The sequence below is a fragment of the Taeniopygia guttata genome, chromosome 12 (genome assembly GCF_048771995.1).
Source record: "Taeniopygia guttata chromosome 12, bTaeGut7.mat, whole genome shotgun sequence".
Taxonomy (NCBI): domain Eukaryota; kingdom Metazoa; phylum Chordata; class Aves; order Passeriformes; family Estrildidae; genus Taeniopygia; species Taeniopygia guttata.
In genome coordinates, this window is record NC_133037.1 from 15201320 (window position 1) to 15224083 (window position 22764).

The 22764-nt window shown below is 43.4% G+C and overlaps 1 long non-coding RNA gene across 1 annotated transcript in view; it reads right to left on the minus strand.

The window, feature by feature from the left end:
- Positions 1-18594: 18594 nt before the first annotated feature.
- Positions 18595-22764, minus strand: part of LOC140684973 (uncharacterized) — a 57893-nt gene continuing 53723 nt past the window's right edge. Inside the window, exon 3 of the long non-coding RNA XR_012058031.1 lies at positions 18595-19463. This is a non-coding gene — a long non-coding RNA (uncharacterized lncRNA). The remainder of the gene's footprint in view (positions 19464-22764) is intronic.

A 22764-nucleotide genomic window follows, 5' to 3' on the forward strand; every position in this document is an offset into this window, starting at 1 on the left:
TTTTTGTTCACCATATCCCTTTTTTTTTAATTTGTTCAGAACACATGCAAGCCAATTTTATTTCACATGCTCTTCAAGTGTTAATGTGGAAAAGATTCAAAAGTTCTAAATGTGACACCGAAGTCTGCTGTTCCATGGGTCTGGGTATAGAAAAGGAGAAGCTGCAGGGAGCAGCTGCCTGGCACCAGGAGGGGCAGGGGGCTTCCAGGAGCCACACTGGCCTGGCCACGTCTGTGAGCTCAGGGAACCTGCAGGAGGGTGCCCAGGAGCTGAAGGAGCCCATTTGGACAATCATTCCCCACCTGCACTGACCAAAGGCTCCAGCACCACAGGAATAAAGATTAACTCAGCCTGAACTGCCACTTCACACGGAGCCAACAGCAGGGAACCCTCCAGAATATTCTGTAGGATAAAAAGGAAACAGACTCTTTCAAAACCATTGCATTCTCTCTCATGTCAGAGACACTCCATCAATGTTTTGCAAAAGCACACCAAGTAATTTGGTTTGAAAAGCACCACATTAGTACATTTTGGCTTTCAAACATACTTTTTTCCAAAATGATCATTTTTATGCAGGCAAATACTTCAAAGGGAAGGATTAGAAGAAACAACACTTCTTATCCCTCCCCTATTTCATGTATCATCAGGATGGTGATCTCTAATACCAAATGCAACTTGCACTTCAGTCAGCACTGAGGCAAAGGAACATTATCTGCTGAGCAGTTTCATTATCTCATCAGCAGCTCCTCTGTTTCACTGGGGAGCTCCTGGCCAAGGCCCTGCTCCTGCCTGGACCTGCTGAGTGCATTCACCCTGGCAAGGCCACGGCCAGAGGCACGTGAGCAAAGGGCCTCCGAAATGGAAATTGCTCATGAGCTTTTAATGCAAATCAGAAGAGGTCAGTCAAAATAAGCACACAGAGAAAACTAATTGGAAGTGAAGTATGGACTCAAATGATAAAATACAGCTCAATTTTATACATCTCAATGATCGCATGCATTTACTTCTAACATCCAAGGACAACAGCCTAAGCAGCCAGTTCACATTTTTCTTTCTGTCTGTAGTGATACCTTTCAGGCACAAATATCTCAGGTGGGTAACATTATTTCTTGAATAATTTCACCATAACTTCAAAATATTTTCTAAAATTAACATCACAGTCATATAGGCATCATTGACTAAAGTAACCTGTTAGCCTACAAAACCTGAACATGCTTTAGAAATAAGACTTCTGGACACAATGACAGTTTTTAAAATTTGGAAAAAAACACACAAGGCAAAAAAATCCCCAAATAACCCATACAAAAAACTTCACAAACATTGTGAGGATGAGGGCAAGCAAGCCCTCATGGTGCTTTGTTTCCAGTTTAGAACCCACATGGAGCATTGCACGTATTTTAAATTGGGAGTTTTAATAGGACCAGTTTGTTTTAAAGGTTTACAAATTTTGCAGTGAACCTTCCAAAAAGTGAATCCATGTTCCTTGGATGGATGGAGGAAAGTGGGGCTGCCAGCTCCTGCCCAGCCTGAAGGCACAGGGAGGTGCCCAAGCAGCAAAAGCTGCACCACTGAACTGCAGGGCTTTCACCTCCCTCCAAAGCCTGCAAGAGTAAGAGAAATGACCAGCCATAATATTGTGAACTCTTCAGAAATTTGGGAAATTAATCCAGACCTAAATCCAGATCTCTGTTTCACAGCAGACCCACATCTATTTTTGAGCCCAACCTAAGGCATGAAATTCTTTTATACAATTGAAATGCTGTAAGAGAAGCTGCTGCCCAGGCTGCTCCTGCCTCCTCTCCCTGCCTCGGTCCTGTACAATTCAAAGGAATGACCAGACTGGAGCAATGCTGGGGCACAGAGAGGAACCACTCCAGTGTTCTGCTAACAAGTCATGAGCTGAATTTCCTGCAGGTACACATGTAGCTGTTAAATAAAGAAAATAAGAGCACCAGGCTGGCAGAACTCTCCTTTGGAGAGGTCACAAAGCACTTGCCTTTCCAGCAGGTGAAAATCACTGCAGGAGAAGAGGGCTCAGCTTCTGCACAAACACAACTGATCGTGGTGAATGTATAAGCATCTGTTTCCATGAGCCAGATAATTGGGTCCTTGGGAAGCAGACTAACGAGGAAGGAAATCTGTAGAATTCAGATTTTGTTTTAAGATGCTCACTTTTTGCCAGCAATCATTTTATACAAGAGCAGTGACTAAGTGCAGATGCAATTGTGGTTGTCCTGTCATATTTCCTGGGTCCTGTAAGGGGCATAATTTCCCAGAGATCATGGTGTCACAGCACTATCACCTTTTACTCCAATATCTTTTTCCCACCTCTTCTTTCTCCCTGCACCCACTGAAATCTGTGTGAACACCTAAAAATATACATGACTTGGCAGATCTTTGCTGGGGCTCCTCTCACATCAGCAGTCTGCTTAAGGCATTGGGTACCAAAAGCTGAACATCATTATGAGTTATCCAACCAGCTGGTAAAATGTTACTTCATTTTTATTTCCATGCACTGATTTCCCCCTTGATGTGACAGCACAATCTCCCACTCACTCGCTGTCAGCCACTGTTTCCCTTTGATGCTGACACTCAGTCATTCAGTCTTTTCAGTCTACACCTTCCTCAGCACTATGTGTACTCTGGCTGTGGGTTTGGCATACTAGAATTGCTCAGGAAAACTTCCTTTCTTTTGTTTAAAAATAACCTAAAGTATTTCTTCATTGTTTAAGGAAATAATTTCCCCTTGCAGAATGAAAATGTGCTGTCTTCTGTATGTGTGCTCTATATTGCAAAACAAATACCTTGTGTATATTTATACTTATATATACCTGTATTTTGTGCCTTTTGTAATCTTAGAGGCAAAATCTTCAGTGACCACATGCAGTCACCATGGACCCCTGAGCAGCCATCAGAAATCTGCACTCAGCTGCTTGCCCAAGTTCCAGGAAGGTAATGTCCACCTGTATCCCTGATGTCTAAAATTCCCCAGCAGAAAAGATGAGATTTCCTTCTCCAGCTAAGGATCCCATCCAGCTCAAGGCACGTGCTTTTGCTGGGATTCAAGCTGGCAAACCGGGAGACACTGGAAGCCACCTGCAGGTCATTGCATCTTAAAAGAAAATCAGCATTCACGGACTGAACACAGAGTATTTGTTTGATTGGAGGTCTCAATTCTTTGCAGAAAATTGGGAATGTTAAAGCACTGATGCTTTGATTGTCAGGGCTGACTGTTCTCTGCATTGTGAAGTTGGTCTGAAATGTTAAAGCATCACAGCCAGACTTTGGATGATGAGTTTTCTGTTACAGACTGATGCTCCTTCCTTGAGCCTTGTACCTAAATAAAGCTTTTGAAAGGGTCTTTCTTCCTACACCCCAGCAATCCCAGCCCAGCCATTCACTGAATGTTTAAAGCTGTCCTCTTTACACAAGACAAAGGGGATGGGCATCTGAAAACCAGACTCATTTTGTCTGCTGAGTTCAATTATCCACCATTGCAAAAGCACCAACATGCTGTCTTTAAAAACCCAAAATGAAATGAAAAAAACCCCAACATCAACTACCCCAAACATATTAAAGGAGCAGGTGATTCCACTCCTATTGCCCACCTTGACACACCTTAAAAAGCTTCATTTTCTCAGGAAAAACACTGAGTTTTCAGATTATTAACTAATTTATATTCCATTTTCTAAATTTTTTGTAACATTCAGTAATCTTTCTTAAGGAAATAAATGAATTGATCTTTTTCTTATAATACCTACTTTAGGTGAGCTCTGATCACTCTCTGCTCCTTAAGGGGCCCTTGCCATATCTCCATGGTAAATCCTTCACATCCTCTTCAAAACAGTGAAAGAAAAACCAATTCAGGTTTCTATGCATTGATTATTTCAGGTATGGCTGGGAATTGAATGTGACTGGCTCTAATCACAACAAGTGTGATTTGAAGCAATGTTTAAGTAACTGTCAGATCAGGAGAACACCTTAATGGAAATTGGCTACAAAACATATCTTCATTAAACAATGACCTGACCCCACACCAGCACCATTCAACATTCCTCTCCACCACCACTGTCAAAAATGTAGGTTGCATTTGACAAATATGGATGAATGTCTAAAAATTTCCCTTAATGGCTTGGGGTTTTTTGGGCTAGGGTTCTGGAATCACTTAGCACTTAAAAAACACTTGGTTAAAATTTTAAAAATGAGGCAAATTTCCCTGGTACAAACATTTAGGAATTTTTAAGAAGAGAGTGCTATATATTGGACAGCTTGAATTTTGTGTGTGTGAGTGTGGGAGTATTGCATCACCCCCTACTTGCACTTCCCAAATGTGATGTGCTCCGTGTTACTCTTGTGTGATCTGTGGCTACAGCTTGTTAAGGAAGAGGAGATGGCATCTGTCAGGAAATAGCAGAAAATTCCAGTGCCACCACAGCAACCCACTCCTGGTGCCTTCCCCTTACACAAAACCAAGGGAGGATGGGCACTGGAGCCAGGCTGCCAGGAGAGCCCTCTGAGAGGTCCTGCAGTCTGGACCTGGTATTTACTTTAATCCAATATGGCCTGAGCTGTGTGGGATTTGGCATGGTAGAAAAATCCCAGGTTTTATAAGATTTTTTTACAAGGATATGCTTTACTGTGCAGAGACAGAGAGTGAACAAGAGTTCCTGTCACTGCTGCTGGCAAATGAGTCCAGCAAAGGATGTGTTTGACAGCAAAAGAGATTTCTGTAGTGGCCCTTTCAGCCTAAGGAAAATGATATTTAAGTCTAAACCAAAGGACTGAAGGTCAGATTGCAAAAGAGCTGGTATTCCTAATTGTAAACAGATTTTTGGAGAGCTCCATCTGTATTTGCCGAGTACTTCTCAGTTTCTGACCACAAAACCAAACATTAAACTTTTTTTTAAAGCCTCTGATGCTTTGAGCCATGTTACAGCCTATATTAAAAATTTTTTTTAATATTTCAAGATTTTCTCAGTGCCAAGCTATTAAATGTGTAGACTGATTTCCTTAGAGCAAAATCCTTCCCCAAAATCCTGGACAGAATGTCAGTCAAAATAGTTAATTACTAACAACAAAAAAAAAATCTCAGTAATTGACTGCATAGATTTTAATTTTATGAGATAGCCTTATCCATGTGAGAACTCTCCAAGCTGAGGCTGGAGAACAATGGCTCCCTGAACACAAAAGCAGTTCCCAAATCACAGCAGAGATTGTAAGGTTGAATTTGACCTCACTTGCTCCAATAAAAATTCAGGTTATGTCCATAAAAATCAGCAAGAAGGAGGTAACAAAAGGGGTGAGAATGAGAAGAGAAGGGTCTTTTTGAGGGGAATTTGCAAAAAGCTACAGCTAAAACTACACTAGGCCTTTCAGCAGCAATGCTCTCTAGGAGGTAAACAGTTTAGCAGACTGCTAGCTACAAAAAGTCACTACAAAGCACCTCAAAAGTGATTATTAGACAGATTTATTGCATATTCTTTCTTCCCTGCCCAGCAGTAATTGGTCTCAAACAGGGAACAGTGACAATGCCAGACCTCCACACCGGGTGACAGGTATTCCCACAAAGAGCAGCAGTGCCCATTGTCAACACTTTAGCTCAAGTTTCAAGCCTGGATCTTTTTCTGGAGGCCCTTCATTTATATAAAAATTGCCAGGAGAGTGTTTTAAAACTATTATTAAGTCTCTGAGTTGTGGGGGAAAGCTCTGAAGTGCAGCACAGAATAAAAGCTGCATTGCCAGAGCTCAAAGCCCAAAGATGACTTAAAAGCCCCCCCCCCCCCAGCCCCTTGCTGTGCATCACCTTCAGTGTCACCTTCTTTTCTCACAGACATTGTTTTAGAAGTGTTTAAAGGCTCCTGGCTTTGCCTAGATGTCCATGAAGCAAACTCAGGTGTCCCTCAAAAGGTGCCTGTGGAGACCTTACCCAGAGGCTGGACCAGCTGCAGCAGCAATTAGAAGAAGCAGCACAATATCTTCAGATTTTTGCAAGTTCCAGCAACATGCAGCTTCAAAAGTGAGAGGTTGTTTATTCCCTCTTGATTACGCTCTTTGGTTCAGCACAGGGTTTGACTGTTTCCTTAACAATTTGACACACATCTATGAGTTAAAAATAGCAAACAATGCATCCATTTTTCCTAGGAAAAACTGCACATACAGAATATTTGAATTCTGTGCAGTGACAGGCCAAGTCTACACCCTAGTCTGTGCTGGACTATGACTAATTTTGCCTGATTTTTTTTTTTTCTTTTTATTGTAAACTACTAAAACACACCCATATTTTACTTCATAGGTCTCCCTTTGTATTCAGTACAGCACACCCCAAACCCATGGATAAAAGGCTCAGTAGGTATTGACAGTTTTGCCTGCACTGAGTGAAAAGCTAAACAATTAATAAATAAGCAATTGTCAGTGCTGATATGACTGATATAAAGATGCTCTCTGCACTGGACAGTTTCTCTATCTGGAAGCTCACAGTAACAAAATTGATACCTGTGCTACATGTCAGCAGCATGAGGCTGACAAGTGGCAGGTTTAACTGCAGCTCAGTTACTTCATTAAAAAGAGCTGTTAATTTAAACTGAAAGGAGAATCCATTATTTTGCCTGCCCACCAGAAATGCTTACCACAAAAGGGAAGATGCAGCAGCTCTGCTCATCAGTTCAAAAGTTCATTTGAATGATGCACAGGAGAACACAAGGAAATGTAAAGGAAACCCTGTTTACAGCTGGTTCCACAACTGGATTCCATTAGGAAAAGACTGACATGAATATTTTAAACCCCTAAGAAAATTTTAAGCAGAAGCAGAACATCTTGAATAGATCACTTGAAATTTTGTTCACAACTCTTCTGGCTCATGCTGCCCTCCTGGTGGCTTTGCAGTCCTGTACTTCATGTCACTATTCTCCTTCATGACCAAACCATATATTTTAGGCAGTAAAATAGGTAATAGCTCCCAGCTGTTGGCCACTACAGAGTATTTAGGGAGCTCCATGTAACAGTTCACCACAGCATGTGCAGTTTGGACATGGACACTTGCTCAGGCAAGAGACTGAAAGCAGGGAGACTCCCCACTGATATCTCAGAGCTGCTCCCTTCTGCTCTGCCAGCATCCCAATTAAAGGTTTTCAATTTTTTTTGATGAAAACAACATACTTAGAAAAAGTACAAGGAAAAATCCTAACAAAATCCCAGTGAAACATTCAGGAAAGGACACTTTCGGACCAGAAGAGTTCAAAGCACCAGTATCTACCAGTATCCCCCTGAAAGCTACTCTGTGTTCTGTGTTTACTGTGTGCAAATTAGAACATAGGAAAAAAACCTTCTTATTCATCCTCACATTCACAGAGCCTCTCAAGTGGAACAGAAATCCCACAGTCAGGATTTGTTCCTTGATTCATTTGACAGATGCAGCAAAGGAGCAGAGATCCCATGGAGGAAACAGCAGAGAGTGTAGAGGATGGGCTCCATGTGCCAGCTCAGAGCAGTTTAGGAAATAAGACAGAGATGTTCACATAACTGTTCCTACACACAGCTACACTCAGCTAAATTTAAGTCCACGTGAAGCAGTTGAGTGCTCCAATCTTTCTGGAGTTGGACAGAGCTTGCAGGAGGAACAGAGTAACTCAATCACCCAGAGGCAGCTCTTGGCAGGACTGAGATTCCGTTCAGAGGGATTAGACAGGCAGGAGAAGAGCAGTGTAGCAAAGAAAAAGCAAATGAAAGGAAATGGAGATGAAACAAGATTCTCCTATTGATTTGCACTGAAAGATTAATTGCTTGCTTATCATTGCAGTTGTAAATGAAAGCTGTGCCAAAAGGGTGTAGCTTCTATAGGAAGGCAAATTAAATATATTTTCTTCCTTGCTTTATGTGAAGAATGTGCATGACTTCAGAAAGTTACTGCAGCAAGAGCTGAAAACAAATAAAGCAAAATAAATGCGTCCCACGTTGGAGTGTATGAATACATTACACATTCGATACACGAGAGAGTGTATGACTCCAGCAGACCTGCAGCCAGAGCCATGCACTGCTCACACCTCAGGGCACAGCAGTATTTCCACACACAAGCAGGATTTCCAGTAACATCAGCCAAGTTCTGACTGTTGGCAGGTGCTGAACCTTGTCCTTGCACAGAGCACCTGTCCTGGGAAGCTGCCAGTGGGACACCCAGAGGTGACCCAAGTGTGCAAGAACGGGCTCCTCTGGGGGCTCCAAGAGATCACAAGGGGAGCAAATTGTGCATCACCCACAGGGCCAGCATCAGGGGAGGATTCCCAGCTCTGCCCCACTGCCCACCCCAGCACTGCTGCTCTGCTCTGTCACTGCTCATATTGCCATAAGCAAAGCCACACGCTTTGGTGATCCCGAGTCTGGCTCAGAACACATTGTACCCTCACAAATGACCTGAAACTAAGTTGGCTTTGGTGCTGAGGAGCCTTCCTGTGGCTGGGAGAGAAAGCCCAGCTGATGTGGAGTGCAGGGAGTCCCATCTCCAAGAGAAAAGAAGCTTCTAACCCAGAACTACAAGATAATGGACTTCAAAGCAGTGGGGTTTATGCATGGAAAACCTGTCACTGGTGCAGGACTGAAACCTGCTTATCTTGGCCTTTCACATGGTGTAATTTGACAGGGCCCATAGCACATCTAAAGGGAAGGAGACAGAAATGCATCTAACTGTACTGAATTTATTTACTTATTTATTTTTAAATAGTGGCAGGACTTACTCCTGAGCAGCCCCTGTACAAATTGATAGTACATGGGGCACAGCAGGTGGTAGAAAGTAAAATCCTTTACGAGGTTTGCCCAGATTGGTCAGAAATATATTTGTAAGTTGAAGAAATCATTATACTCCTGAGAGTCCTTGGATAGGAAAGGAGTTTATCATTTGCTAGCAAATGATTTTGACCTTTCTGGCAAAGGTTAGAGGACAAAAATATATTAACTGGAGTAATTTAAGTCAAGTGTAAAGTAACTAAGAGTTACATGGCCTTGGGGAAGAGTCTGGAGTCTTAGTTGCAGGAGGTGTTTCAGCATTTGGTGGAGTTGACTACTATAAGAACAAAATTATCATCATAAATTCCTGGACTGTTCCCTGGACGGGACTGTGACAGTTTAAATCTCTGAATAAAGTTTATTGCCCACTTCATCTGTCACTCAGTACCTGCACCACACCCCTGTGCCAGGCAGCCAGGGTTATGTTGGCAGCTATAATGAGAGTCATCTTTGGGGTCACAGAGCCAGCACTTGCACTCCACTGTTGAGGGGAGAGCTCAGGTCCTCAGGTGGCTGCATGAAGAGCACTAGATAGAAATATTTTAACAGATTCCTCAGTTTCCCTTTGTAATCTAAGACTTCCAGGAGCCCCTACAATGGGCTGCTGCCACCTGGATGTCCCACTGCACATGCAGCATACCCAACAACAGCAAGGTTTTCTTAAAAAAAATGGTTTTCAACAAAAAAACAGCCCCAAAACAGCCTCACTACAAACTTTTCTCAAGATCTAAACTCCTCACTTTCCTGTGTTTCTTTCTGTTCCCACATAATTCTAGGTACATTAGGAAACATATGCAACTGGATTTCTACCTGACTTCTGCAACAGAGAAGGTCTGGACAGATCAGAAGCTATTATTACCCATAATGATCCAAAATTGCCTTCCTAAATTTATTGTTTTGCTACACTATTAGACTACTTCCATTGAAACACACTTTACCATAGTAGCAAAGATAAGTCCTTGTTGAAGTAATACCTAAATCAATACCTAAGTTCATCACCTTAAACAGTATATCATTGCTTTCTCAAAATCTCAGATGGAAAGCAAAAATCCCTGCTGTGCTCAGATGCCTCAAATTTTGCTAATTCTTCATGTGCTACCCAGATTATTGCTCCTGATGTCAGATGACTATGTGTGGTCCTCTGCTCTCCCTCTGCAACTTTATGAGAGCCAGCTTATCTCATATCAGCTTCTAGAAGAGCTCAGCTATCTGAGATTACCCACAATGTGCTCTATTTTCTGAGCTAAATTAATAATTAGGGGGAAAAAATAACATGAGAGATGCAGATTACTGAAAAACAACCAGTTGGGAAGTCAGCCCAGGGTAAAACACTGATATCTGAAAGCAATGCACGGAACAGCTCAATGTTCAGTCCTGCTAACATGGCTTTAGAGGGTTATCTAGAAATAGGAAAGGTAGAAACAGAAACTTGGGGATATGATGACTCAACTCTTACCCAAAACATCAGCCAGCCAAGCCAGGGACAGACCCTTCTTCCTAGTGCTGAGAAAGGGCATCCCAGGGAAGGAGGTTATGTGGTGATACTCTAAAAGGGGCTGAAGCTCTCCCATAGTTTTCAGCTGAATGATTTTATTCTCAGGCTAGACTCCCAGAATGGAAGGGGACAGTGGAAGCCTTCTAGCCAACATGACAAGGACATTTCCACAGAATATGGAAAATCCATCCATTCTCTATTTCACAGCAAGGATTTAAAACTACCCTTTCCAGGAAGTGCTTTCCCATGGAACAGGAGTGTGTCCCAAGGATGTGCTGTGCAAGCTAGTGAGCAAATCCCCTTGGTGAGCAAGAAATGCCTCTAGAGAAGCCCCAAGAAGTATTTCTTCAGCCACCACTCTGCAGCCCAGGGAAGCAGGAGAGCAAACTCCCAGGGCTCTTTTCCAAGCCTTTCTGCCTGGAGCCCATCCAGTTTTTAGCACAGACCAAGAGTGGCTGAGCAGGGGCAGGAAAGTCCCCCTGGCCTGATCAGAGCATCCCCCCAGCAGGCAGGACACAGAGTGTGGGTCTGCCTCATCAATGTTCAAGTTCTTTAGACAAACTGAGAGGGCACAAATGGAAGACTGCAGTCTCTAGCTGTGGCTGGAACACTGGCTGCTGCTGGGGTCCTTTGGGGTAGGATTTTGTCCTATCTTTAGCAAAGGTCACCAACCCCCAAGTGCAGTCTGAGGAGTATCTTCACTGCTTCCCATCTCTCTGCCTCACATTTCTGTACAAATCCAGCTCTTTATTTCCTTTGCTACCCTGATGTTAAAGATACTTTTAAAAATGGGAATTACTTTTTTCCAGACTACATCAAGGGTGTAATCCAAATGAATTTCAGCTCTAGATTTTTTTTAGTCTTAATTAAAATAAGTATTTGTTAAAGTCCAGACAAAACTTTTTATTTCCAGCTATAAAAAAGATTAATACGGCAATAACTCAGACTTCCTGAGACTACAGACAAAAAGGAGAAAAAGAAAAATGCTTTAATAATAGTAACAATATTTACAGTTTAAAACTACTTTTTGATCCCAGCGTTATTCATGTTTTGTCTCAGAATGAAACTGATGCACCATTCAGTAACTCACACTGAAGCCCACAGCAGAACACAACCACGACTCAAATGCTGTAGATCATGCTGCCCTTAACACCATTTGTCAGTGCTCGAACAATTCTCTGTAGTCAAACATGAGATGAAACACAAACTACATTTCATAAGATACTATCATCACTCTTTTGACAGCTCACAGAATGAAACCCCTGCTTTTTTCTATAACAAAGCAACTGTTCCTCAGAACCATGTGTTATTTTACAGTTCTAAGCTAAAGAAAACTCTGATTTGCATTCAGTGAAAGACCAAGTGGGAAAATGAAGAGTTTTCAAGAACTGCATCAAGATCTTGCCATACATTTCTCTGTTCTGGGCTACTCCAACATTCAGTGTTTTCTAGTGGCCTTTAATGATCTTCTATTCATCTGAAAATTCAAGATAGGTGGGTATTGAAATATTGGGTCCTGATGTTACCAAAGCTCCAATTTTCACTTTTTTGAAAGTATCATGAAGTATCATGGGAAAAAAAAAAAAAAATCACAGGTGGCATCTTTTCTCTGTGATCTCTGCAGCAGCTACAACAATCACATCCACCCCAACAGCTGCCTCTTCCACCTTCTCCCAGAAATCATGAGCCTATTGTATATATTTAGAATTTAGACTGTGGTTTTGAATTGTAGAATGGTTTGGGCTGGAAGGGACCTTAAAGCTCATTCTGTTCCACCTCCCCACCATGGGCAGGGACCCCTTCCACTATCCCAGGTTACTCCAAGCCCTGTCCACCCTGGCCAGGAACACTTCCAGGGGGTGGGACAGCCACAGCTTCTCTGGGCACCCTGTGCCAGGGCCTCACCATCCTCACAGTAAAAAACTTCTTCCCAATATCCAACCTACAACTATTCCCTCTCTGTTTGAAGCCATTCCCCGTCCTGCCACACTGAAGGGGCGATGAGGGGTGATCAGAGTGATGGGGAGCATCACAGAGAACACGACAGACAGCGGCTGAGATCTCTGTATGAAAGACAGAGGGAAGTCAGGTAGTTCAGCCACAGCACAGAAGATGACAGAAAGAACCTGCCAGGAATTAAAAACCCACGTTCCAGCTGGGATCGTACCTTCTTTCCCCGCAAAGCTGCAGCCCCTTTCTGACCGCTCCTCGCTCCCGAACAACCATCGGGATGCAAAATTCGCTTCCCGCTCGGTCAGAGCGGCCCTGACGGCGGCTGAGAATTGCCGCAGGAGCCCTCGGCCTGCGGAGGAGCGGAGCTGCCCTCTCCTGGGAGCCTCTCCTGGGAGCCTCTCCTGGAGCAGGGCGGCCCTGAAGGCGGCTGAGAATTCCCGCAGGAGCCCTCGGCCTGCGGAGGAGCGGAGCTGCCCTCTCCTGGAGCCTCTCCTGGAGCCTCTCCTGGAGCAGGGCGGCCTCCGCGCCGCGCAGCAGCGGGAATGCATCGCTGCTCCCTCAGCCCGCTCCGCAGGCACTGCCCGCTTTCCCCACCCACTAAAACTGGACTGCGGGGTCAGGATCCTGCTTCAGCTGCACTTCTTCCACAGGCTTCAGAAAGAGGTCATTTTGCATCAATTTCTTCACACGTTTTCCAGATAGGAAGCTACATGGATTGTTAGGTTAAATCAATAGGGCGAAGATTAAGTGAGCGCTGTGTCGGAGCAAGAGCTCACAGAGGAGTTCAGCGGGACTGCCAAGCACAGCTGAGCGGGTGCCTGGTGCTGTTCATGCAGAAGTGTGTTTGCACTTAGGATTTTCCCAAATCTCCCCTTAATTTATGAGAAAGAAAAATGGTTCCAGATCTGTGAGTGATGAAGGCAAGGAAATCAGCCTGCAGCTGTAACCCAAAACACAGCAAAACCCTGAGCTTGTTGGAAACAGAAAGAGTTTTCATTGTTACATGTTTTTATTACACCAGACTTCAAGCAGAGAACTTGGAGCTGGGGAACAGATTAGTGACAATATCATAATACAACTTTAGCAGCATCAGCCAGCCCTTCCAGGTCCCTGCTCCCCACTTGGGATACAATAGCATAGACAAAAGTGAGGAGTTCACTCAAAAAGGCTCCAGAATAAAAAAATATGGGTTTGCTTGGCTATTTTTTTTTTCCTCCTGAATATATCTGATGTTTTTTAAGTAGTGATAAAAAGCTGGGATTTCCAGGAACATTTCTCCACTAAGCTGTCGACACAAATCACAAAGTAGATGATTTCTGCAATTTAAAGAGTGGGAAATGGCAGCCAGTATGCTAATTAGGAAGAGTTCTAGGAAAAACATCTAAAGCAAAGTCCACCAGGAATAAGATGAGTATATGCTTTTAAGATTAAAAAAAGTATTTAAATTGCCTACCATAGCCTCTGATGGTTTTGTTTCTTAGGGGGATTTTTTGTTTGATTTTTAAAGGAAGTTACTTTTCTCTAACAACTTCTTCTGGGGTTGTTTGGGATAAGGATGATCAGGTGAGTCACTTCATGAATATTCCTGCATCCATATGGCATGTACAGGAAATTCATTAGAATTAATATTTCTTTACATGGTTATTTATTTGAGTAAGCCCTTGCCTCAAGTGCTGCTGTTGTTCTCTTAACATAATAATTCTGATAAATTATTCTTTTCCTCAATGCCCCCTAAGCAAGGAACGTAGTGCTGCTGTGTGAAGACTCATTACTCTGGCCCTTTACAAAGAAAACTTTTGAGTACATTTCCCCCAAAACCAGATGCCTCTCTACATTTTAGAATCTGTAGATGCCATTTTTAAGTGAGTGGGGAAAAATGTTAGCTATCACTTTCAATAGCAAGTGTGATTAAAATTTGATTTGTTTCTGACTGCTTATTGCTCCCATGTATGGACATAGTGTCATTCATTTCCTGACTAACCACAGGTGCTTCCAGTCTGCCTGGGGTCTTTGACAGGGCACCTGGTGAGATACACACATAATTAGTGAGCATTCTGCATGTAACTGGGTACAAGAGATAGATCCTCACTTACATTCAAGCCAAAGTTACTCTGCTGGGTACAACTCAGCTAAGAAAATTGCTGAGGTTCTCCAGTGTGACTTTCCAAATTTTTTTTTTTTATTCCATTTGAATTAATATCTTTGAAAAAAATCAGTTTTTTTTTTTTTAATTGTGGTTTGTTCATAATTGGGTTCACTAAAAGACTCTAGACAAATGGGCTTGGACTGGGTTTGGAAAGATGTGAGTAGGTTCTACTCTTCATGTTTAGTTTGTGGATATCATTTTTCACAAGAATTCCCTGTGGGAGGAGCTCAGTGGAGAGGCTGATCTTGCCAGGACCAGCAGCTCTGCCAGACACAGGTCACACAGGACTGAGGCACCACAGCAATTTCTGACCTTTTCATCTTCTCTTTCCTCCTTCTCCCCCCCAGCCGGCATCCTCCCTTAACTGGCCAGTACTGGACTCCCAAAGAAGGGAAGGGATAGACAGAAAGGCACAGAGCTGGCAGCAGAAGCAGAAATGCCAGAAGAACCTGAAGCCCTTAAAGACTCAAAGAAAATGGGATCTTATCCTGCCTGCCACCAGCAGATGGGATACAGTGCTGTCACAGCAGAGAGAGAGGGAGAGCCAGAATAACAGCTACTCTCTGGACTTCAGAAAAGTAGATAAACCTGTCTCCTCCTCATCTTGCCCAAAACAGACTAAGTGGCCAGGAAGCCTTTCAAGGAGCAAAGCACTAGCAGCAGGTGGTGCCATCTGTCCTACTCTAATTCCTTCTTGCTCAGACAATTTACATCTCAGTCAGCGAGGAAGATAAAAAACAACAACAAAAATCTTACCCCAACTGCCAAAAACCTTACCCCAACTGCCAAATAACCAGGGAGTGGGAGAATAGGAGGCAAGGAGACAGAAGGCTAATTTTAGCTGAATAACATGAAATGAAATAGTGTAACTAAAAATAAAGAACAACAAAAAATGTGATTGTTAAATGATGTCTTCTCCCTGTGGTCTGCTCTTTTGCTCCTGTGCCTGAAGGTGAATGATTAGACAGAAAATCAAACCACAGTGTGGTTTTACCCTGAGCTGAGATGCAAAGGCCAGAGCAGTCTGGGAGAGGCTGCATCACATCCTGCCCTGCTGAGCATTGCTGTTATCTCTGTCCAGCTGGAGTTTCCCTTGGTGCCACCCCTATGAAACATGGGCAGACACTGCCTGGCACATCATTCTTCTGTCACCTGGGGCTGGGGCACAGCAGCCAGGTTTGCTCCATTGCCATCAGTGCTGCTTTAGCTCTGGGCAGTGTAAGGGATTTTCCTGTCAAATCTGCCTTACATGTCACCGACTATCCTTTCCTATCTCTATTTTAATATGCAACCATGTATTAAGCTCTCTGGAAAATGCTGAACAATAAATATCAGCTCTGCACTATAAGCAAGACCCTGTTGCAACCTCAGCAAAATTATCCAAGAGCTCTTTGGTTCCACAGTGAATGCAGCAGTAGAGAGGCAATTTCTTCCACTTGGACTAAATCAGCTTGAAAGAAATAATGGTTCATTCTCCTGAGCTCAGGACTAAATTTTGAAGCAGATATCAAAACAAACACTTGCATACAAGATAAATTTCATGTTATAACAAAGCAGCAATTCCCCCCTTCAATTTATGAACTGTAAGATTTAGAACTAATTTATGGAAAAAATAAAGGAATTCACTTCTGAAAGAGAAGGAAATGACAGAAACTATTTGCCACTGTTTAAATGAGTTTTATTTTAAAGCCATTCAGAATTTAGACCTTGGACAAACACCTTACTGAGGCAAATTTGCTGGCACCATGAGGAGGAACCTCCTACCTCAACAACTGAAACAGGGCTTGATTTAATCTCCCCAATATTCTTGCTAGGTCTGGGTTTCCCCTGACAATGAGTGTGCCTGACATGCTCACACTGCAGACATTCTGCACAGATTGCATTTTGCCCAGGTTGAATTCAGAGGAACCAAGGATTCCCCCATTGCACCTCCCAGACTCAGCCATGCAAGCACTGACTAGGAAATGCTATTTTATACAGGGTATGTTTCAGGACAAAGATAAGAGAGAAAGGATGGTCCAAAGATTGGGGAAAGAAGGATGGGAAAAGTAATCCCCTTTCTGTGCCACATACTTCCTAAAAGTGGTGCCTGAGCACACTAGAAAAGCAATGGTGGGCATGTGCTTCTTTGCAAATGGAAATAATAAAATAATGGACTAAACCAGCAGTTTCTGACTGGTGAGGAAGGAAAAGTCTGCTAGACTAGAAGGGATTCCAGACACCAAACTGCACCAGTGCAGTTCCTGAAACAGCTCCACAACAAGCATTTATTCCAGAGACTGACTCAACTTCTGGTTTTAATTTTCACATAGCAGCACAAACAGCCTTTATCCACCCTCTGGGTATCCCTTCTCCAGAAACAAACACCATTTAGGAAAAGCACAGTCTGTGCCTTGCTGCTCTTCCAATTCCACTTCTCAAAGGCACACCAAGCTTTTGGATTTGCATGGCCACTTGCCACAGCTTTACCCTTCACGCTCAGCACAAGAATGACATCCTTTTTAAACAGACCTCCAATATTTGGCATAACAATTTTTCTCAGGCCAAGGCTTCACATTTGGTTTACAGAGGGTGACAGCACAAACAAGAATCATTGAATTCCACAGAGATGCCCACAAGTGTCCTGAGGTTCCTCCTGTGCTGCTGAAGGGTGTTTGGACCATGACTGAAGGAGCAATGGGATGTTGCACACAAGTTTTCCAATTCTCTGCTGGCCACACCACAAAACTCCTGAGGTCTCTGACCAGGGTATGATGGTGACAAGTCTCAGGAGCCTTCATGTTTGCTGTTCCTCACTCCTCCTTTCTGACACCAATGGCAATCCTCAGCCCAAAGCAGCTCTGACACTTCCTAATGGAGCAGGAATATAATACAAACCCTCCCCTTAAGCTGGGCTTAACCCAGAGCCCTCATTCACTGGGGATGTTCTGCTCCCCACATACCCCAGGGGTGCTGCTCTCAGCACTTTCATTAAGACACACAGGGATGGGACTTGTGTGCTGCCTGTGGGGAAGTCCTGAGCACAAACCTCTCCTATTCCCTCTCCTTCCCCAGGAGTGCAACTGTTCACAGTTCAGCAGCAAAGGAGGGAAAAAGGAGACACCAGTTTCCAGTAAGCAAGCACACCTCACTTCCAGGCACTGAAAGACACAAATAATAAGCATAAAGACATCCTCTGTTCCATCTATATTGCAAGCACTGGAGTATGAAAGCTTCAGACCTCCTTTGATAGAGTCCTCAGGCAAAAAGAAGTGACCCAGCCTAAGGCTGTTCTATTCATCAGTGGAGAAGCCATGAAAAGACAACATTTGCATTTCTGTTGTCATTTTGAAGTCTGTTTACTTGTAACCTTAAAAGGAAGTGAATTACCTCAAAAAAGAAGAGAAAGAAAAAGAAGGATGACTGCCTGTTTTCCTCAGAACACCTCAATACCAGATAAATATTCCTCTTACAGAAACTACTATTAGAGCCCTTGGATGGTATCTTTCATTCTGTGAATTGCCCAATTACTTCAGAAAGATGTTGTGGCATTGTTGAATGCTGACAGAAACCCGTTGATCTGCTCCCAGGCTTACCAGTACACAAAGGATGGGAAACACTCCTGGCTCCCACTTTCTATAATGTGCCTTATTGATTCTCTGAAATGCCAAACTCTGCACTTATTTACGAACATGCTGCACTGCAAAGCCTCCATGCATAGAAAATGCACCTCCCAATTTATTTCCTTTTTACTGAAACACTTTCTATGAAAAATTAAATCAGCTGTAAGTAATAGACATGGATTTTTGCTTATGTTTACCGTGCAATTTTACCCAGAGAGAACTGAACGTGGATTTGTAGAATAAAGTGATTTTTCAGCTCTAGCACAGGTTTAATAAACTTGTTCAGACCTGTCTTAAGAATGTTGGGCTCCATGTGGTTCATTGATCAGCTTGTCTGCCCAGGCTCCAAAGCTCTCCCTTCTCCTGCAGGCTCTGTCCACACAGGACACACAGGAGTCAGTGATCCTGGTGCTCCCAGACCTGCAGTGCACAACCACTGTGCTCACATACACACTGAATGTATTTGAACTTACATAAAAGCCACTTTTCCTGCAAAACTCCAGGATTATAGGAGTCTGGAAAACACTCAGTTGCCACAAAAAACTTATCACTCATTTTAGGGCTCTTTCAAGCTCTTTAATACCTAACACAATGGCTGATCAGGAGCATTCCAAGGTCTGCTTTTGGTCTTTTCACTAAGGCAATTTCTAGTCAGAAAGATTTTGTTCTTTGACACATGCCTCTTCATACTCAAACTTTTCACCAATATTACTTCAATCTCAAAGTGTGATTTTTTTTTTTACCAACACATTTCTGCTCATAATGTTTACCAGTTCCCTGCTACTGTCTGTCTTACCAGCAAGACTACTTAGGGCTAGTATAGAACAATTCTTAAGAACTTCACTTACTTAACCACAGTTCTGAAGCAGAATAGCACCCTTTCATATACTAGACATAAAATAATTGCGTTCATCAGGCTTGGTAACACACTTCTCTGAAAAACCACAGAAAGCAGATCTGACTAAGAAGGTGTCCTTTTTCACATCTGGCTTTGGAATAGATCAAGATTTGCCCCATACTTATTTTAATTAAATTAATAAGTATCACAGCCTTCACAGTACACCCTTGAGTAGAAAGTTGCCCAATGGGCCACATTTGCTTTCATTACACCTGCAACAGACTGTGAAGGAAGTAAGACAGGAAGCAGCCACGACATCCTAATGGTTTTATTCCTCTGTTTTTATGGGCTTTCATCAGAACAAAGAGTACCCAGCAACACTGAGCAGGTGCTGCTCTCTATAGGGTAAATATCATGATTTCTCCTACCTTCTTCTCAGGCAGAGATAGATCCCCAGACTGGCACATCCTCTGTAAAGCTGTTCTGGGACACACAGGTCACCTGCTCCAATCCTCTGCAGAGCTCAGACATTTCTGGGTGTTGCCTCTGCACCTCCTCCTTCCAAGCACAGGGTGCCCAGAGTCTCCCCCGGGGTCATTGGCACACACAGATTTCCAGAAGGCAGCAGTGGAGGTCAGCAGCTCTCCTGAGCAGCTGAAAGGAGAAGGATAATCAACAGTAAGTGGGAAATCATAGGAACACAGAATCATAGAATGGTTTGGGCTGGAAGGGACCTCACAGACTCACATCTCCTTCCAATTCCCTGCCATGGCAAGGGACACCTTCCAGCAGGCCAGGATTCTCAGAGCCCCATCCAGCCTGGCCTTGAGCACTTCCAGGGATGGGGCAGTCACAGCTTATCTGGGTAAGTGCCTCATCACCCTCCCAGTAAAGGATTTTTATTGAATATCCAGTCTAAATCTACTCTCTTCCATGTGGTCATTGCCCCTTGCCCTGTCCCTCCATGCTCTTGCAATGAGCTGATCATCTGGGGTTTCTGAAGAGAGACAGAACAGAGGAGTAAAGGGGAGGAAACCAGCCAGAATCCCTCAGAGCACCTTCCCCCTGCACACATCCAGGGACACTGATTTGTTCCCCAATGACCCAAGAAGCAAGCATTTACCCTATACATCGCTTTCTAAACTAGAAGAAACAGGTTAATGTGCAACTGATTCATAAGCCATGTGCTGGCCCCCTCCCCAGGGATGCATTTCACCCTGGGGTTTAATTAAACTCTCCTCCTTAGGCAAACTGTATATTCTTAAGAGATTCTAAGGACAATTTGTTATTCTCAGTTGATTTTCTTCCATTATTGTATGTAGTAATTTCTTATTTATATCACACCTTTTGTGATATAAAATAAGCAAAACTAAGCACCACACCATTAGCATACTGTAGCTGCACAGGCTCTCTCCAAAAATTTACAGTCGCAGCCTAATCCTGCCTAAGTACAGAAAACGAAGATCAATTTTCCCACATCTGAACCAGACTGGATTTAATTCCATCCAACACATTCAAATGACAGCTTGGGAAACACAAGTTTCTGTAAGGTCCTGAGCTGAATTACAACCAGTACTAAGGCAGTGGACTGGAGATGTCAGTTGTGGAATATCCTCCTAATGTTTATTAACTTCTCTGTCAATGAGAATCACTGTTCTGACAACAGACTGGCTGGTGAAAAATCATTGTCCATCTGTTCCCAGCTCACATCCCAGGGTAAAGGACTTGCTTTCTTTGCTGAAGTGTAAAAAGTCATTTGAGTTTGAAAAGCCCTAGAAATGCCTCTGCTATCACATGCAGCGAGCCACGAAGTTCAGACTGTTTTACAGGGGCACTGTCACAGCATATCAGGAAAAATTAGCCATTTAAGGACTTCAAAATCTCCCACTTTGGAACCCAGGCTGAGGCTGCCACATGCACAGCTGGAGCTGAAGGAAGGTCAGCTCCTTTCAGTGTTGTGTCGCCATGCCAGGCACTGCTGCAGCCACTCTGAAACACTCACCAGACTCCAAACCACGTCCAGAACACTGCTCCAGCCCAAGCCATGTGCTTTTGCCCACCAGCAGGGTAAGAAAACCCTGTTTCAGCATCCCCACAGTGCTCTTAGAAGCACTGTGCAAAAACCACTCAGCAGCCAGAAATGAGTCATTAAGGATCCCAACTTCTGATGTTTGTATCATCATGTACGGATGAGTAAAGCAACATCCTCCTGACAGAAATGACTACTGAGAAGCCTGTTACACTCAGCCTAAATAAGGGACTGAGAGTAGAGTTTAGAAGATTAATAAATTAGCTGTATGCTGCAGTCCCTACAAACATTCAGGTCCCAGAAACAGACAGGTTGTATCAAGTGCACTGACATGATAATACTAATTAGACAACAAAATGACAAAGCAAAGCAAACAACATCTAGATAAAAAAATACAGTGGATGTTGAAGGTTTTCTCTGTGGGGAGAATATAGGCACGTGCACTATTCTGGAGAGAAGTAAGGAATGACTTATCTAATTGAAACTACAGGGGTGGAGAGGGGAGGGGGCAGGAAAGACAGACGGTAATTCTGTGAGCTGGAAAGTGGCCAGGATGCTGGGGTTAACAGCTACACACTTTCAAAAGCGTCATGAGATCTTATGTGATTACAAACCATCACAAACCTGGTTCTAATTCTTATCCAAGTTACATTTGGCAGCAGAGAAAGGCAGCAGTCTAAGGCACAGGATCCATTTGGGTGAAGGACAGAAGTCACCTATACCCCCACATCCCTGTCCTTTACTTCAGTTTCTTTTGGATGTTTCTCATTTAGCACTAACAAGGCCTTGGGAAGCAAGACCCTGGTGAGATGCCACATCCCTGGAGCTGTAAAACCCCTGGCAATCACCCCCTAGAGCAGGACCTGCTTTAAATAGCTGCAGGAGGGTTCATGAGCGCTGCCTGGGCAGCCAAAGCAGGGCTGCAGGGAGTGCAAGGGCAGGCACCTCTGCTGCTGGTTTCCCACCAAATTCCCACATTTCCAGCGGCCCTTGTGCAGTCCTCTCTGAACAATGTACAGACATCACCTTCTTTGGATACCAACAGCAGCACCACGGCAGCAAGCAAGCAAAAATTCTCTCTCCCAAAACTTAAAAAGCCAAATCCCGTTTTATCAGATCTAGCACAGCTGCAAGAATTCTGTTAATTACAGTGTAGATTGTGCTACCTCCAAGGTATGGTGGTTGTTTCTGCTTCTCATGTTCTTACTACGCATTCCCCCTAGTTCTCCTTGGAAAGGACAATGCTCTTGCTTAAACTTCCAGCATTTATTGTAAGTAGCCAGGATACCATTACTGTTGAAATTGCAAGAGACTATCACAAGAGTTAAAATGAAATGCCAATACCATAGTTTGCTATTTACAACATAGTGCATGGAATCTGCAGGCATAATGTAGAAGTAGCATAGCAGTTTAAGTGTATTAAATGTGCCATAAGCATCTAAATTGCTGCTGATGTTTTTTAAAGGATCATAGAGACTAAAGAAAATACCATGCCCCTTAATTGGGAAGAGTTGCAGAATGTTTGCAGAATCCCCAGAGAGTGTCTAGATCCACAGGCCCAGCTAACAAGGGCTGCAGGGATGAAGCAGAGAGAACATCTTGCTCAGCAGAGCCCTCCCAATGCATCCCAGGCTGTGCAGGATACACATTTATCAGTAACCAGAAGAGTTGCAGGCCTAGATTTCAAAATACAGCACCTGTTTGAGGTCCCTGTCTCATAGCTGATATGTGTTTCCCCCAGAACAAGCCATGAGCTCTAACAGTGTTTCTGGAGTATGCATGTTGTTCTCCTGAACACCCTGCTGGAGTGGTGGAGGTTTTTGAGTGTGTGCTTCCTCAATCATTAGTTACTTGCATATTCATTTCCCTTTCTGCTTCAAAAGCAATTCTCCCTGATCTTGTAAGATCAGATCCACTTTAGAACAA